Source organism: Lissotriton vulgaris, chromosome 5 (assembly GCF_964263255.1).
Source record: "Lissotriton vulgaris chromosome 5, aLisVul1.2, whole genome shotgun sequence".
Classification (NCBI taxonomy): Eukaryota; Metazoa; Chordata; class Amphibia; order Caudata; family Salamandridae; genus Lissotriton; species Lissotriton vulgaris.
In genome coordinates, this window is record NC_141693.1 from 1,364,143,589 (window position 1) to 1,364,162,284 (window position 18,696).

Below are 18,696 nucleotides of genomic sequence, written 5' to 3' on the forward strand. Positions count from 1 at the left end.
CTGGGTGCCAGGAATAGTGGAAAAGACTAGAATCCTAACAGAGGTTCAGGTAATGCATTACACAAACCACACACTAAACTATTCAGATAAGAAAATACTTTTCTATTTATCCAATATGATTAATTTAATTGGTTTTAAATCACCAATTCCACTTGCATGACGCTAATTGTTCGGGCTTGTGCATGCTGATGTTATTTGAGTGAACTTTTTTGATACCCCTGCATATATTTATTTGTTCTAGATTTTATTGTTGGATGCTCTGGCAAAATATTGTTTGTCGTGATGATGACCATGCCATTTTAGTTAGTTCGAAACGCCGTTGACGCCCATCTGTGGCTTCTACTGAAGTGGAATCATTTTCTGCTACTTTTTGTGTCTGTGTTATGTTGTAACAGTCTTTATGTACAATTTCTCCTCAGCCACTGTTTTTGTTCACACTGTTAATTCCCTTTTCAATGTGCTTTGTGTGTAACCTTGTGAGCACCACTTTTCTGTGATTGTATATAATTATCTTATTAAATTGTGCATACATTGTATAGGAGTATCATCATTTTTCTATGTGTTATTGTTTTTGTGAGGCAGTAATAATTTTTCTTGTCTGATTAGTTTAGTTTGTTTTGTGTAATGTACTTGAACCTCTGTTTGGATTCCAGTCTTTATTGTGCCCCAGGTTCGGCCTACCCGTGTTTTCGCTAATCATCAGGAATAGTGGCAAAGCACAACAATTCCCCTTGTGCATGGGAGGACCTCACTTACACGAAGACAAGAGCCTGTGGCCTCTAAAAGCAGCAGATTCAATGTATTTCCCACCTCTAAAAAATGGTTGATGGAAATTGGGCCAGTGGATGTATGGCACCTGAGCAATCCCTCTGCCAGAGAGTACATTTTTTTTTTTACAGCAGTACACCTGACTTACGCTTGCTTAGACCTCTTTCTGACTTCCTCTTGCATGTCCCAGGCCACAGTGGCTGTAGCGATAGGTGTGGTGGCATTGTCAGACCACTCCCCTCTTACGCTCTCATTGAGATTACAAAAGGGTCCTTCTCCTCAAAGGGGTGGCGACTGAACCACAGGCTAATCACATACGAAACCAATGTTGTGGAGATCTGGAAATCCATTTAGGATTTCCTTGAAATAAATGATGACGGCTCAACACCAATTACACTATTGTGGGATATGTTAAAGGTAGTCCTCCTGGGGCAGTTTTTGGCTATCGCAGCTAGACTAAACAAATAAAGGAGGGCCAAGCGGGAACAATTAGAAGGTACAGTTAAAGAGCTAGAAGGGGTTCATCAATGCACCAGCTTTATTCAGGCAAAGCGTCAGCTTACGGTGGCGCCGAAACAATTGAAGGCACTGGACGGTGATCAGGTGTAATTTTCTCTCCTGTGCACTAGGCAGAAGTACTGTGTAGTAGGAAATAAGGCAGGTAGATTGCTAACATGCAACCTGCGAGCACAGGTGGGCTAACATCGGGTTGAGGAGGTTGACGATCTATAGGGCAGGGGACTGCGGGCAGATGACCTTATAGCGGGCGAATTCGAACATTTATGCACCATGCTTTATACTGCGGAGACACTGGATGGGGGCGGCTTTAAACTATGTTATGGGGGCCCCAGTGGCCCAGCTCCCAGAACTAGAAGTAGTTCAAACTTACGTCAATATTAGTCCTGAAAAAGTACTTCAGGCCATCTGGAACCTTCCTACTAACAAGGCTCCTGGATAGGACAGCTTTACCTATGCATTTTATAAATTGTTGGCGTTTGCCCTTGCCCCCCTCCTTACTCGCCTCTACAACTCGAATCCAGGTGTCTTATGCCATATTTGCAAATGGCCTCCATTGTGGTCCTCCAGAAGCTGGGTTCCAAGGAACTGTGCCTCCTACAGGTCTATCTCCATGCTAAATGTCGATGCAAACTTTTTTACCAGTGTGTTGGCTGCACGCTCGGCACCTTATATGCAGGGCCTCAATGGTCCGGATTAGTAAGGGTTCATTCTTGAGAGGGGGAAGTAGTGATGGAACCAAGAGACTTTGCCACATCCTTGAAAAATCAAAGCACTCCCAGGTGCTTCCCTTGCTCTTAGTTGTGGATGCTGAAAAAGGCTTTGGCGGAGTACACTGGCCCTATTTGCAGGTGGTACTTGCTAGATTTGGGCTTAGGGGGGAGATTCCAATGCTGGGTTAGCTGCAACTATGCTCTCCAGAGGTTAAGGTCAGGGTGAATGGAATCTCGTCTGCATTCTCCCAGGGAACCCGACAAGGATGTCTCCTGTCCCCTTCATTATTTAAATGCTATATGAAGCCATTTGCGGAACGTGTCCGATAACACGCTGGTATTACTGGGATACGCATGGGAAACAGGTAACATAAAATATCGCTTTACACAGACGACATGTTACTAATCCCGACACAAGCATTCACATACCTGCCCCCTTTTACAGGAAATGGCAGACTTTGGCAAGGTATCAGGCTTCAACCTAACCTGCAAAAAACGCAGGCCCTTAGCCTAATGATCCGCAAAACAGACCGCCTATGACTGTCAGACATGTTCCCCTTTGAGTAAGCTTCCAGTGGTGTGACAAACCTGGGCCTTCGGATCTTCTCCACACCTGAGCGCACAGCACAAGAACACTATGCTACCCTTCTTACCATGACAAGATCAGAACTCTCGAACTGGAAAATGCACACATTGTCTTGGCTCGGTAGATTGGCAGAGGTTAAAATGACCTTACTCCCCTGGATTTTATATGTCATGCAGACTCTGCCCTTACAAACCCCCGCCCCTCGGTATTATCCAAATTACAAGATATTATAAGTGATTTCATATGGGGTGGGAAGAAAGCATGCATAGCCCGTAGCCAAATGTAACTTAAGCAAAAAGGATGGGGGACTTGGTGTCCCTCACTTGAAAAGATATTACCAGGTGGACCAGCTCTGCTACCTGATAGAATAGTTGAGAATGGCATCCGAGAAACGTTGGTGTTTTATCAACCGCTCAGTCCCTGGGATTCATGTGTGGAAGATGCTGTGGCTCCCAAAGAAATTCCGATCTATTTGAGTATATATCTCAACCATAACTAGGGCGACAATTGGGGCTTGTGATAAGGTGCAAGAAAAAAGACACCTCTCCACACGACATCGCCTCTGACCCCTTTTATAGGGCACCCAAAATTTCCTCTGGTGGCAACAGGGGATGGCTATATCAAATGGCAAGGAGCCAACGGTAAGGTAAGAGACTAGGAGACCTTTTTGACGAGAAGGTAGTGATGGACTTTATAGAGCTTTGCTCCGGTTATGGACTACCCCCTGATACCCACTGGTAAGACATCACCCTGAAACATTGGATCACACAGCCCCACATACGTCCACATGCTAGCTGCCCACTGACAGAATTAAAAAAATGGTTTGTCACCCGCCACTCCGATAAATGACTGCTTTCAGATATATACACCTTTCTCAGTGCACCCCAACACCACACTAAATCACCAGCACAGTGTATGTGGGAGAATGAATGTGAGCGTGAATTTATTATTAAGGAATGGCAGGAAATTTTACATAGAGCAAGGGTGTCGTCATGCAGTATTGCTGGCAAAGAAATGTTTCTCAACATTTCCCATTATTGGTACTATTCTCCGGTGAGATTTGCACGGTGTGAGCAGGAAAGCATTTTAACGCATCTATTGTTGGGAAGCCCAAAAATCTGTTTTGGTCAGCTGTCCTAAAGCTTTGTTGCTCCCGTGCATTTGCAGAAATACTTTGCTAGGAATGGTGCTTTCGCTGTAAATTGCTCATAATGATAAGGTCACATAACAAGTGTAACACGAAATTCCCAATATTACTATGGCATCATATACATTTTAACCAGGCCTAAAATTAATTAGGCAGGTCACAATGTTCATCCCACTTCAATTGGATACAAACACTGGAATGGTGGCCTTCAAGGGACAGCAATCCACAATCCACATTTTAACATTTTCAAATAGAAACTCTTTTTTAAAAGCGTGTTCCAATAGAGTTATGTGACTCCAGAGTATTTTAATTGTCTACATAGAGATATCTGCTTTATAATATCAATATCAATATCAATCTAACACGAATCCCGGAAGGACCGTAGCAGTAGGAGCAGGGAGGCCGAACTACAATATTAAGTGCAAGGAGCAGCGCAATTACATAAGGCAACGCTCATCAACACAGCGCCAAATGAAATGGTTGTGTTGACTTGGGGATCCAGTAATTAAAAATCTGGCCCTTTGAAAATACTTATATCGGTGGCTCCTACTACTAACGGATGAACATCCTCAAGGAAACTACAAGGAATTATTATTATTTGCAGACCTGGCAATACGCAGCCCTGGTGAAACCCAAAAGTATATTTGGGTAGACATCCTCCCCGGATTGATCGGGTCGAGAGTTTTACAGAACTAAGAACTTGGTCCTGAAGAAGGTTTTAAATCGTTTCTCCAAAAACCGAAACGCCGCGTCGACCCCTGTTCTTGTGCAATTTCTTTGTAAAAAATTGTTATGTTTGAATTACTTATGTATGAACTATCTGTTTGATACGTATACCACTGAATTTTTAATCATGTTTTTAAACTAGCTACTGTATAAATTGTTTTTAATTACCTGTGTTTTGCGAATGACTTTGAAATAAATATACATTGTTATATTTTTCTAAAAAACCTAAACGTCCTGTCCTTTTTAGAACTTGATAAAAGTAAAGGAAAACAAGAGCATTAAAAATTTCCTGAACTATTTGTATCTAGGTGTTGGCCGCCTTTCAAGCTAAAAGAGTTACGATTAAGTTTTAAGTTTTGTGTACAACAATGTGTGATTGGTATTTGTAAAAACATAAGTCCGGGCACCTACAAGATCATACTACCCAAACAGGGTCAACTGTGGGACGGGGGAGAAATTTAGCCCGATAAGGATGCAGCATATTTTACTACATAATTGTGGTACTCATGGCAGAAAGATTTTTGACACATTACCAAACCTAGACCAAGGTCCCAATATTGATGATGAAGAAGTAGATCTTCACAATATGGCCCTACTTAAATGGAGAAAAGGTGAACATTGTCCTTGAACGGCACACATTTTTTAGTAGAATTAAAGGAAAGCAAGAGGGTATATCTAACTACATAGCAGTGTTAAGAGGGATGAGTGAACTTTGAGAATTCGGGGATCTCAACGATTTCCTTATTAGAGACCAACTCGTTAGGTGTTCAAAAAAACCCAAAATTCAAGAGATGGTGTTACAGAAGCAACACAATTTTCACGATGCTACTGAGTTAGCCAAGTCAATAGAACACACAGCTTTATGCATAAAAGAAATGAAAACACCTACCAATAGCAAGCATGTGTCAGAAATTGCCAATTTATCTATGGAAGATACAATTTGCAAAATAAAAGAAAAAAGTCCTGACCACTTATGCAATAATGAAACAAGTAAACTGAAATGTTACAGCTGTGGCAGTAGTAACCACTTAGCTAACCATCCAAATTGTGAAGCCAGGAACTCTACCTGCAGAAAGTGCAATAAAAAGGGCACTTAGCAAGAGTGTGCTGTAGCATTTCGAAAAAACCTTACGATGTTAATGATGCTTACGAAAATAAAACACAAAGTGTGAAGAAAATTGTTCTTCAGATACACAAACAGAATGAAGTAAATCAGATTAAATACCCACAATGTGAGATTCTAATGTTTGCAGACTCATGCTCACCATTCACATTCCTCAACATCTCTGACTTCAAGAACATGAAGATTCGTGAAGAGAATGAACTACTGGTTATGGACAGTGCCCCTAAGAGCTATACCAGGGATTCTATCCTGGTAAGAGGGATGGCTAAATCTTGCATCACTTTCAAAGTCCGTTCCACTGAAGGTAAAGTCTACATTGATGATGAACGGTCTAATCTCCTTGGCTGGTAACACCAGGATGAGTTTGGTATCACCCTTGACCCAAATAATCTGGAACAAGTACTTGCCGTAGACCGCTCTGTGACCGTCAAATAGATTTGTGGTCAGTTCCCTGAAGTGTTGTCTATCAGATTAGGCCTCCTTAAACACTTCCAGCAATGCATTAAGTTAAAACCTAATGCAAATCCTATAGTACAAAAAACTAGACCCATACCACACCTCTTGTGGGGACCGCTTAAACAAGAATTAATCAAGTTACAAAATCTAGACATCATCCAACCAGTTGACAGTTCCGAATGGGTCGCTCTCATTGTCATTGCTAAGAAAGCACATGGGGAGAACATCAGACTTTGCATTGATCTTAGATATCTTAACAACAGTATATTTATTGAGAGACACCCTTTGCCTAGCATACACGAAATCCTGAGCACCATGGGAGAGGTTTAATGCCTTAGTGTTCTAGACCTTTCTATGGCATACTACCAGGTGGAATTACACCCTGATTCTAGGAAACTTACTGCATTCCATTCACCACTCCCCTAGGATCATTCTGTTGTTTTTCAAAAAATCATGTAACACATTTTAGAGGGCATACCCAAGACTTTATGCTTCCAGGATGACATTTTAATATATGGTGCTACCACAGAAGAACATAATAAATATCTTATTCAAGTTCTTTCAAAATTTACAGAGGCAGGTTTAACTCTCAAAGAAGAAAGCTGCCAATTAGGTGGAGGGGTAGTCAATTATCTTGGGAACACTGTTTCACAGGATGATTTCAAACCAAAAATGTGCCTTGTTGAGGCAGTGAATAATGCTCCTGCTCCCACCTCAAAACAAGATTTTTTGCCATTCTTAGGCATTGCTAGATATATGGCTAAATGTGTCAAAAATGTTGCAGATTTTACAAACAATCTCAGAGAACTTAATAAAAAACACACACATTTCAAATGGCAAGAGTAGAAACAATTATCTTTTGAAATAGTAAAGTGTGCCATTCTCTCTACTCCTTACCCTATGTAACTTTGAATCATGCAGAAAAACTATACTCACCACTGACGCTAGTAACAAGGGTCTAGGTGCCACACTGTCCCAGATCATTAACGGCAAGGAACTCATGGTGGATTTTGTCTCAAGCACCCTTAGTAACTCTGAAACAAATTACTCTGTACTTGAGAAAGAGGCTCTCTTGTGCTTCTTGGCTATCAAGCACTTTAAATTCTATCTATGGGGTATCAAATTTACTGTGTGAACCGACCACAAGCCCCTCATTTTTATGTTCAGCCCTAAGGGCACTTTCAACAGCACTCCTAGGGTGGCTAGATTGGTATTGGGATTAGAAGGTTTCTGTTTCAAACTTGAATACGTTGCAGGTGAACTCATCTCAGCTGCCGACTTCCTTTCAAGAGGGCCCTTAAACATGGAAGAACAATATGAAACCACAGAGTACCCTATTTTTTAAATCCACTGATCTACCATTAGCTCTACCGAAGGGTCTGTTAGCCAAAGTCAAGACTCAGTTCTAACTCAATTGGAAAATTACACTTTGAATGGTTGGCCAAATACACCTAATGAAGTCGACCAAGAAATAGGTACATTTTGGGAGATCAGGCACAAAATTAATCTACACCAAGATCGTATTTGGAGAAATGACAAAATAATAGCTCCAGCAGGATTAAGAAACTAAATCATTGATCTTGTTCATGAAGGTCACCTGGGCCGAAGTCTAACCAAATCCAGACTCAGAGAGCGCTATAGGATTCCTAACATGGATTCACTATTGGAAGCCATAGTAAAGAACTGTTACATTTACGCCAACCGTGACAAATCTAAAGTTACCCAGAAAGAGCCATTATCACCTGCATCTATCCTGTGTAAACCAAGGGTCAAACTAGCTCCAGATATTATAGGTCCTATCAACAGAAAAGGAGTAACAAAACTTTTGCATTTGTACTAACTGATTACCAATCTCACTAGAATGGTTAACCAAACTACACATCAATTTCTTATGAGACACATTTTCATCAGAAGGTATCCCCTCAAGTATAGTAACAGACAACGGTGTGCAATTCACTTTAACAGCTATGGCATCTTTCCTTTCTAACTTAGGCATCACACAGCTCAAAACTGCTCTTTACTGTCTCCGGGCCAATGGTCTGGAAGAATGGATCAACCAAATTATCAAAGAAAACATACAACTTACATGCATCAACCACTTGCCAGTGGAAACAGTCCTTCAAGACATGCTATGGGCCTACAATACTACAACCAACCTAGTCACGGGCATCTCCCCATTTTTGTTCCTCAAAGGGACAAAACCTGGTACTAAATTATTTCCAAATTGGATTGGTGGGGGGAAGCAGTTGAGCAGAATGCTAAAGTAACAAGCACCAGAGTCGCTGCACATCAAGCCAAATACAAATGTTACTATAATGTCAAACATGGAACCAAACAACAGAAGTGGGCTATAGGAGACTGGATATCCATAAAAAGACCCACCCAGGAAAGGGAATCCAAGTTCTTTGATCCAATGAAAATTGTGGAAGTAAAACAACACTGTAACCCTTGAAAACAGTCAAACCTGGAGCATGGATAGATTATCGAGATCCCCCGCTCCAGACTTGGAGCAAGAAGGAACCTCCTGCTCAACGAATATTGGAACTGCCCTTTATTATTCCTTCTCCCTCTCAGGTCTCCTCCTTTTCTCCTTTTGGTACAACTCTACTGTTGGCCGAGAGGCTACCTTAGAATGTTGGTGACAGAACTGGATTGATGGCTGAGCAGTTGCTGGTTGTGGAACTGTGGAGGTAGAAATAAAGAGTTCACTTACCTGTACCTGGTGTCCTCTACTTCGTAACACTTTTGTTTTCAACACTTCTTCTTTTGCAAGTAAATCTCTTAGGGTTAAGTGCTGGCATCTTTAAGCTTTCAACAAACAGTCTCTGATCAATTATAATCATTACTCTTACTGTCCCTTGACAACCAATGTTGTCAAGCCAATCAATAATCTGGAATCTGTAATTTTCTCTGAACTCTGAATCTCTTCTGAACAGCTCTCAGGATTGTGATTTATTATTTAGCTCAAACTTTAGGGAAAAGACTTCCCTGGTGTGCACACCATTCTGCTATAAGCGGTGCCCTTTTCTACTTCAATCTGACTCGGACCCCTCCGAGCAAGCGCAATGCACAAGTAATCGTTTCCAACACTGGGCAAGTGCCAAGTATCAATTCAAGAGAGTTCACCCACACCGAGCTGAGGTACAGCAGGAAACACTTCTCTAACGCGTCTTCATTATTTTGAGCAGGCACGGTAACAATCTTTCTAAATTTTACTGAGCAGCCGAGAAATGCTGCTTCCTCAAGGATAATGTCAGTTGGAAGTGCGCAGCTTCAAAAGCCTTGTGCAGTGCTGTGAAGCCAATCAGCGGTGCAAGGTATAGACTATAACGCTAACCTCAATCAACATGGCGGCCTCCATGTTGAGTGTATGCGCTCTTAACCGTAGCCACATAGATAGATAGATAGATAGATGTTCAATAGTTGTGTACAACAGCAACATCTGTTTCCCCATGTATGATGATTTTTTTCTAACAATCTGTTTATAATACAGATTTATTGTGACCTATTTTTCTTTTAAATACCTACTGACTTCTTCTGACCAAACTCCACTCCATAATATGACACCAATTGTTCCCGAAACCTTCACTCAAAAATATATTTTCTAGGAATCTTGTCAGTTTGTAACTTGGGACCTCTCTGAAAAATTCAGCTCCATAGCACTTAGCGCATCATTACGATGGCGGGCGGACTCACCGAAACGGTATGCCGGACTGTCCGCCAGGGGTGCAGGGGTTCCGTACCTGCAATTAGGATGCCACCATCATGCGTGGGACATTTTTAAAAAGGTAAAATAAATGGTTTGAAACTTAAAATTCTTTCATAAAAATAACCAAAAAGCAAAAAGTCTTAAAATATAATTAAAGTTTTTCAAAATTGAATAAAACGGAAAAAGTGTTTTTTTGAAGGCGATTGTTTGATTCATTGTCTTTTCAATCTTATTTTTAAATAAATTGGCAGTACTGGCAATTGTTTTGTTTATGGAGTTAGGAAAGGTCTATAGCAAAGTGACAGACATTGATTAAATAGTACAATTTGCGTTTTTTTGTATATAAAAACCTAGACTGAAACAGTATATTAAAGTCCACTTGTGTACAGAAACCAATGAGCAAAATAATTTCTGATAGAGCTTTATTGTTTATTGTTGTTGACTATTTTTCTTTTGTTTTCTACTATTTTTTTATATATATATAGTTTTTATAAGTGATTATGTGTTTACATTTTATATAGTCTTGAATTAAAAAATACAGAAGAGAAAATACAAAATCAATAGACATGAAACATATATACAGTGATGAAGGCAAAGCGGTAGACACCACTACGCGCGTTTCGGCTCTTGAGCCTTCTTCAGGTGACCGTCTATTGTTAGAGTTTCAAAGAGTCCAGGACTCACAGTTAGGTGTGGCGTGGATATAAAAGGTCAGTCGGTAAAAGCAGCTTCTTAAGATCTTGAAATGTGGAACGATGTAGTCCTATAACTTGTCATATGATGTTATGACATCAGAGAAAAGGAGGTGGTATAACAGTATAGTGGAGGTCGCTTAGATTCACGATCGTTATTTGTGTTGACATTTGTAGAACCTCCACGAGGATAACTTCCAGTGAATAGATGGTAAGGTGATGAGACCAATAGTGAAGGAAGCGAGTATTTTATCTCCACAAATTGATAGAATATCCGGAGGCGAGCAAAAATGATGTATAATTGTTAGCGCGAATATTTTGTATCCACCTAAAGATAAAGTAGAAAGGATGTCCCAGGAGCGGAAGATATTATGGAGGATGATCTGGTCATAGCATTGCCCGTGAGATTTGATGAAAATAGTGACGCTCCTGGTAGAAAAGGACTTGTAGCAGTTTTGTTTATGTACATGTTGGCGTGGCCTTGCTGCATTGTAGCCAAACCCTTCTTGTTTTTTACCATCACCATGGAGGGCATCCCACATTACCATCATTGTGGCAGGCAGTGCTCACAGCACCGCCCGCCAAAATGCTGGGAATGCTGGGAATGCACATTGTGCATTTTTTGCATGCACAAGGTGACAGGCACTGCGCGGTGCCTGCCACCTTGGGCATGCAAATGTAGGGGGTACCATAGTTACCCCCCAAGTGCAGCCATCCACCCTCCAACCCCTTGGGGGCCCGCAACGGGCCCCCCAAGAAAAGATTGCATGCTTTTCCAGACCAATTGCCGCCTGCATCACAATATGGATGGCGGTGTCTTGCAGACACCGCCACCATGTTATGCATGTTTTCTGCCCGACGGTCTTTCCGTCCACAGCGGAACCCCCAGCCATCCTAATGTGGCGGGGGGTCTTTTAGGTATGGATGGCGGGTGGATTGCTACCGCCGGCCCGGAAACAGAAAACCAAAATGATAATAACATTGCTTATTATCATTTTAGTTTTCCTTTAACTACTGCTCGCAGAGCAGTGGGGCAACCCTCCTCCACATTAGCGGACAAGCCGTCACTGCTTGTCAGTATGCCGCATTGGACGTGTTTATTTTTACACACTGGTCCTGCATGAAGTGCTAATCCAAGGTTCCTGGGCATGCATGTCTTCAGGTGTAGATAAGGAGGGAAGGGTGCACATAATTTGAAAGCTACTTCGACACACGCCTTGGATATCTCATGTGCTCTCTAAAACATTTGGGTAAAGATGGATGATCACTTTAAAGACACTTTCTCCAGGCCTGGACTTTTACCCTACAGATCATTAATTTCAGGTGTGTAAGACAAGACCACAGTACCTGAAAGGCATAAGGCTAGCACACTTCAGTCCAAGACTGTAAACTGTGTCCCTAATAACCTGGACGGAGGATGTTGCCTGTGGTAAAGGCAAGAATAGTGCATACCCCATGGGGCCAAAGGACTCTCACAAGACTTGCCAATGGTGATGGGTGACATGGATGCCTTGAGTACAAGTTTCTCATGATCCATAGCATCCTTAATGGGAACTTGTGATACATAAATACTTCTGTGATGACTTACAGTTAGAATCTGGGAAATCTGTTCCTTTGTAAAGTTGAAGAAAGACATTTTAGAAACAGAAAAATATCTCACACCACACTTGCAATGATATAGATTTACGTTTGTTTGTTTTCACAAAGAATCACCATTGAGGACTGCAAATTCTATTACACTTATTTGTTTTCAGAGAGAGTCTTCTATTAGAATCATCATCTCTTTGGAGACATAATATGCAATATTATCAAATGCCTTTCATGGTTTAGTTATCAATTCGTTATATTGAGTACAAACAAATCAAAGAAAGCCATTTCCTAATATTAAAGGTAACTCTTTTTAGCAAGCAACATATCATATCCCAAGTGTGATTGACAGGTGCTATAACAGCTTTCATTGTATTTGAGCTCAGGTCCATTTTTTTGTTTCAATTAATTAAAGAGAATTGGGAATACAAAGAGTGTCAGCAGGTATATCACATGCAATATATATATATATATATATATATATATATATATATATATATATATATATATATATATATATATATATATATATATATATATATATATATACATATATATATATATATTTTAACTCCATGGTCCACAATAGAGGCATACTAGAGATCTCACTTTTCTTTTAGAAATAAATGCTCCTGCAATGCAGACTAAACCCACCTCTGCAACCAGGCAGTATGACAGTGTCCATTGCCTCTGTTTCTCTCTCTTGTTCCATTTGATTTCCCCTGGTCTACTGAAAACTTCCCCATTAATGATGTTAGGTCAATTGTTAGTTCATGAAAATATGGAAGCCACAATCACTCCTGTTGAATCAGGATTGCCAACTTAGTGCAATTTGACAATACTTAATCCTGTGGCCTTAGGGGACATTGCACTGGATCTTTTGGGTTTGTATTAGTCTTAAAAATTGAATCAGTCTTTCCACAAATAATGCAATCTCTTCAGCCATTCAACATTGTGGTCCATTTCAGGCCATCAAAAGAACTGCCACAATCTTGCTTTGGTTCTACACAGATGCAAGTAGAATTAATTAGCTGACTGAGTCTGTTTATTGTTATTGTGGTACCCACTTGAGCATGGAAATTACACCTGAAAGGCAGGATTCCTAATTGTATGGAGATTGTGTGGAAATTATCTTAAGTTGTATGAAGGATGGTATCTGCAGAATCTTGCGAGGCAAACTTGAGGAGCAGTCCATATAACCAACTCTGCCCTGACTAGGACAATGACCTTGCACCAGGATAGGTTTTGCTGAGACAAAAACAGGGTTGGAAATCATGAGCCCAGCCACTAGACTTTACATTGATTGTTGATAGTGAAGTTGTGGCTTATTTATACTAAAGTACAAGCAATTACAATAATCCAATCCGGCACCGATCAAGGCAAAAATAACTGCCTTTCTGTCTTCCGGTTTTACTCAAGGAAGAATGGGTTTGAATTTAAGTAGACATAACACTGGATATTTGGTCAGTCATATTTATCTGAGCATCTATTTTAACTCCTACATTGTTTACTAAATGGGACCACAAGCTGTAGGCCAAAATAAGGTATCCATAAAAAAGGGTTCCTCACATGACCAATATATACATTTTTTCAAGAGTAATCCTGAATCAGTTTGAATTCATGGAATGTTTAATGCCACAGATACACTCTTTTACAGTAGAAAGATTGGACAGATATCAAGACATCCATATGATACTGATTTGAATTTCCGGTTATATGAAGAAACTGATATTAGTCTGGATCATAGCTGCTTAAGGTTGAAAATAGATATTAAACATCATCTGAGAGAGAGTAGATCCTTGAGGCGACTGGCATAGTTTTGGTGGTACCATTCTTTATTACACACTAAAGAAAATCCCTTAAGGAGTACTATGGCTTCAGGATGTTTTGTATTTACTAAACAGACAATCATTTTTAACCAATATTTTAACTGCACTCCACACTTTTCTTTAAAAAATGAGAGATTCAGGATATGAGTTATGTTCATCTTAAAATAATTTTAAGACTACTATGAAAATGTCTCCATGGATAAAGATATAGAGTTATGTAGAATGAAATGTCGATTTAAAAATATAATTTCCATCCAGTCAGCCAGCAGTCCCTCAAATCTGACTTGGAACATAAAGTGAAAAGCTTTGTAATGCTTTGCAGAATGAATGGTTTGCTGTTAAAACTGTCATGGATGCTTGGCAGAATTTAATCTGGGAGGGGAGAATATGCACCTTATGTTGTACTGATGTACAGACTATTGAACATGTTATGTTTGCTTGTCCCACTTGTAGATAAATTCCGAAATGTTCAACCGCCCAAAACACTGCTACCGTTTCACATCAAATACCGAATAATGACTTTCAGCTTCACACAGAGAACATATAGTATAGTCAATGACAATTTTTTCTCCATTTTAAATGTTGGTCAGAATAGTCCCAATTCTATATGCGCTTGTACCAGATAGCTCTAATAATAATTTTACTCTTAACATCAAACTTTTCTAAACATGTCTGTCTCTTATTTCTCTATTTGTATTTTGAAGCTATGGTTACAGTTCTCTTCCCACGTAGACCTTTTTCTTTTTTAATGGTTCACATGTTTCTCGTTTTCATTGAAAAGTTGCATCCAACTTAGACTAGTATTCTAGCACAGCAAAATAGACCCTCAATTCATCTTCGCTCTCTGGAATTTTAGGGTCTGATTTAGAGGGTGACAGAAAGGGTATTCAATTGTAAAGGTGATATAGTACCCTTCTCACTATACTCATTTCACTCATCTAGAGTCTAGTGAAGCCTACTCCGTCTCCAAAGCTGACATACACATCCAATGGCTCGACAGAGTACGGGTTGTCAGAGGTTGTGCCTTTTGTCCGCCCACTCTATTTAGAGTGAGCAAACATCTGGCAAGAGTTTACTTTTGCTCACTCACCGTCATCCAAAATGTGGTGGTAAGGGAAAGTAAAAACATTTCATTGACCCTCATGCCAGGGGAGAAACTTACCATTGAGTTTGGGTCCTTGCATTATTTTATTTTTCAAAACCAAAATCCTGCTTTGGGATTTTCTTTGGGAAAATAAAAATAAAAATTGAAAGTGTGTCATATGGCTCCATCATATTGATGGAGCTCTACTGCACATTTTCAATGCATTGACTGCAACCGTCTTGATGCAGTACCTTCCAATGCAAGAGATGTCCACTGGGTCAGCGGACATCTCTAAATTTGGAGTGCAGTTAATCCCTCAGGGTGACGGAGTAAAATACTCTGTTGCCCTGATTGAGTAACCACACTCTAAATCTGGCCCCTAATGGTTTGTATTGTATCTTACATTGTGTCTGTTGATTTGATTCCATGTTCATAAATGATATGACCCAAATACGTGACATTGTTCACGTATCCTTTGCAATTTTCGTCTTGGCTGTTAACACATTTACTGATAACTTATGCAGCACTTTTTTTAATTGTGTTTCATGTTCCACTCCCGTTTCTGCAAGTATCAGAATGCCAACTTATTCCTTTTATCCCACCCTCGTTGTGAGTGTTCTAATCAGAATTAACGTCACCAACACAGATAATTTACAATGTGTTGTGCTTTATTAGCAGAGCTCGCAGGACAGCAGTCATCAGGCATGCTTCCCTTCACAACTGCTTCACAACACTACCACATAAACAATCTTTGGTTCCTGATGTATGCAATTTGATGGAACATAGTTTACCGTCTCCCAAAAAGTTCTGACCATTTTGTTACTATTATACTTAGCTAGTTGCCCGATTCCGATCTCGCTCCGAAGGGCACCAAACGCAGTCCGACAGCGGTTCGAGACAACATTTTACATCTTGCAAAACGTCCGGGATGTAGCCTTTGGGGGTCCGCATCGGACCCCCTGTCACCCGCAGCCTTACGACTGTCTTAGAGAGACCCAAGGGTCTCTCTAACACAGGCATGTATGGTGCGGATGGCACCAACGCGTACTTGCTGTAGGGGACACCTTTGTGTGAGATGTACCCATTCAGTCATTGGAAGCCCATGTACGCGTCGTACGACTGACTTCTATGGGAGTGCGACCAAACCGAGTCCGGCAGCATGCTGCCGCATCATACTCGTATGGTCGGACAGCAGAAGTCCGGCTCGGTCGGAGAGCTTTCCGACCCAGATCGGAATCGGGCCCTAAATGTTGATATTATCACGTTGATTTTTTTTGCAATATTTTTTCAGCTTTGTTTCAATTTTGTACTGTCTGAACTTCATATAAATATGGTTCTGGGTCACCTTTGTGACTCTGGGTCTCAATTGGCACATATTAGGCACTATGCACTTGTGCTATACGTAAGATGGGCTACCTACCTTCTTCCTTGCAGGGGGAAGTGCCATGTATTTGAGAATGTGCACCTTTGGGTGCCAAGCCACACAGCTGTTCCGGAATCCTGAAACAGAAAATTATTACTCGCATTCAAGTGATTCACTAGGCCAAGTCTCTCAACGCTATCTTAATTGGTTTACCTCCACTCCACTGAAGAGCAGGCAGAATTCACCTGAAATGTAGCCACTTGACCACTATAACTCAGAAAATGGAGAGCCCGAAGAATGAACCATCACAATGAAATATAAATTAAACAAACCTTCACTCAGTGTGGTAATGCAATGACAACTATAATTGGGCTTCTAAGGAAACCTGAAAAAAGTTAGGAAGCCTCGACCTCAGCAGATGGTCAAAAAGGGGCAAAAACAGACAATGGTTCAGTGCTTAATTTGCAGAGGTGCTTTCTGGTGCTCAGCACCGGCACCTAATCCTCAGCACTGGTGCTTATAGCACCAATTAAGGACACACTCATTTGGAAGACACACGAACTTCCTCAGTATTACAGGATGCTGAGCTACGCCTAGACTCAAACCCGGTTCCCCAGCACTGAAATCAGCAGCTCTAGCCATTAGTCCAACTCCTCTTCAGAATAATTAGTGTCGTGGCTCTAGTCAGGAGGCAGTTTGCACCAACACATTTCTCCAGTTAGTGCTACCTCCTGAGGAGAGCCCTGGCACTTTTTATTTTACAAATTAACCACTGCAATTTCTGAAAAGCAATCAATAGTACAGGTCACAGCACAAAAATGATATCCTCTGAAGTAAGCACAGGATTGCCAGGAAAATAAGTATTAACAAGAAACTATTGTTGTGATCAAATTAACCCTGATATCTTACTCACAAAATGTGAAAAATGCTTGCTTTTACACATAATTATTTTTCTCTTTTTAAATCTATTCCAGGCAGGTCAGCAGTCAGGTCTTTGGTCCAGGGACTGTGTAGAGCTAATTTGTAACTTCTTTGGGCCTTCAATCAATCAATCAATCAAATAATTTATAGAGCGCGCTACATACACGCGAAGGTCCCAAGGCACTGGGTGGAGGGGGGCTGCAGCTAGTGGTCGAAGAGCCAGGTCTTGAGTAGTCTCCTGAAAGTCTGAGGGTCTTCTGTCTGCCGTGGTTCTGTGGATGCGTGGGACGGCGGCCAGGGAGAGGTCGACAGAACGGAGTCTCCTGTTGGGTGTGTATAATGAAAGTCGGTTGTTGAGGTATGCCGGGCCGGTGTTGTGCAGTGCCTTGTGTGCGTGGGTAAGGAGCTTGAAGGTGATTCTTCTGTCGATGGGGAGCCAGTGCAGGTTTCTCAGGTGGGGGGTGATGTGGTCTCGGCGGGGGACATCGAGGATCAGGCATGCAGAGGCGTTCTGGATTCTTTGAAGTCTGCTGAGGAGTTTGGCTGGGGCTTCGGCGTAGAGGTTGTTGTCGTAGTCGAGCCTGCTGCTGATGAGGGCGTGTGTGATGGTCTTTCATGTGTCGGCAGGGATCTTGCGGAGCATGCGGAGGGTGTAGAAGCAGGTTGAGGAGACTGCGTTAATCTGGTTGGTCATGGTGAGTTTTGAGTTGAGGATGACTCCCAGGTTGCGTGCGTGGTTGGTTGGTGTAGGGGCGGTGCCCAGGGAAGTGGGCCACCAGGAGTCATCCCAAGCTGAGGGGTTGGGTCCGAGGATGAGGATCTCTGTCTTGTCCGTGTTAAGTTTGAGCCGGCTTTCTTCCATCCAGTCGGCGACCGCCTTCATGCCGTGGTGGAGGTTGGCTTTGGCGGTGCGGGTTCATTGGTGAGGGAGAGGATCAGCTGGGTGTCATCGGCGTAGGAGATAATGTTGAGGTCGTGGAGTCTGGCGATGAGTGCGAGTGGGCCATGTAGATGTTGAAGAGCGTCGGGCTGAGGGATGATCCTTGTGGGACACCGCAGATCGTCTTGGTGATTCCGGAGTAAAACGGGGGGAGGCGGACTCTTTGGGTTCTGTCGGAGAGGAACGAGGTGATCCAGTCCAGGGCCTTGTCGCGGATCCTTGCATTGGAGAGGCGTGTGCGTAGTGTGTGATGGCAGACGGTGTCAAAGGCAGCGTAGAGGTCCAGGAGGATGAGGGCCGCTGTCTCACCATTGTCGAGCAAGAGTCTGATGTCGTCTGTGGCGGCGATGAGGGTGGTCTCGGTGCTGTGGTTCTTACGGAAGTCCGACTGGGAGGAGTCGAGGATGTTATTGTCTTCTAGGTAGTGTGTGAGCTGGGTGTTGACGATCTTTTCGATGACCTTAGCCAGGAACGGAAGAAGGGAGATGGGCAGGAAGTTCTTAAGGTCGCTCGGGTCTGCCTTGGGTTTCTTCAGT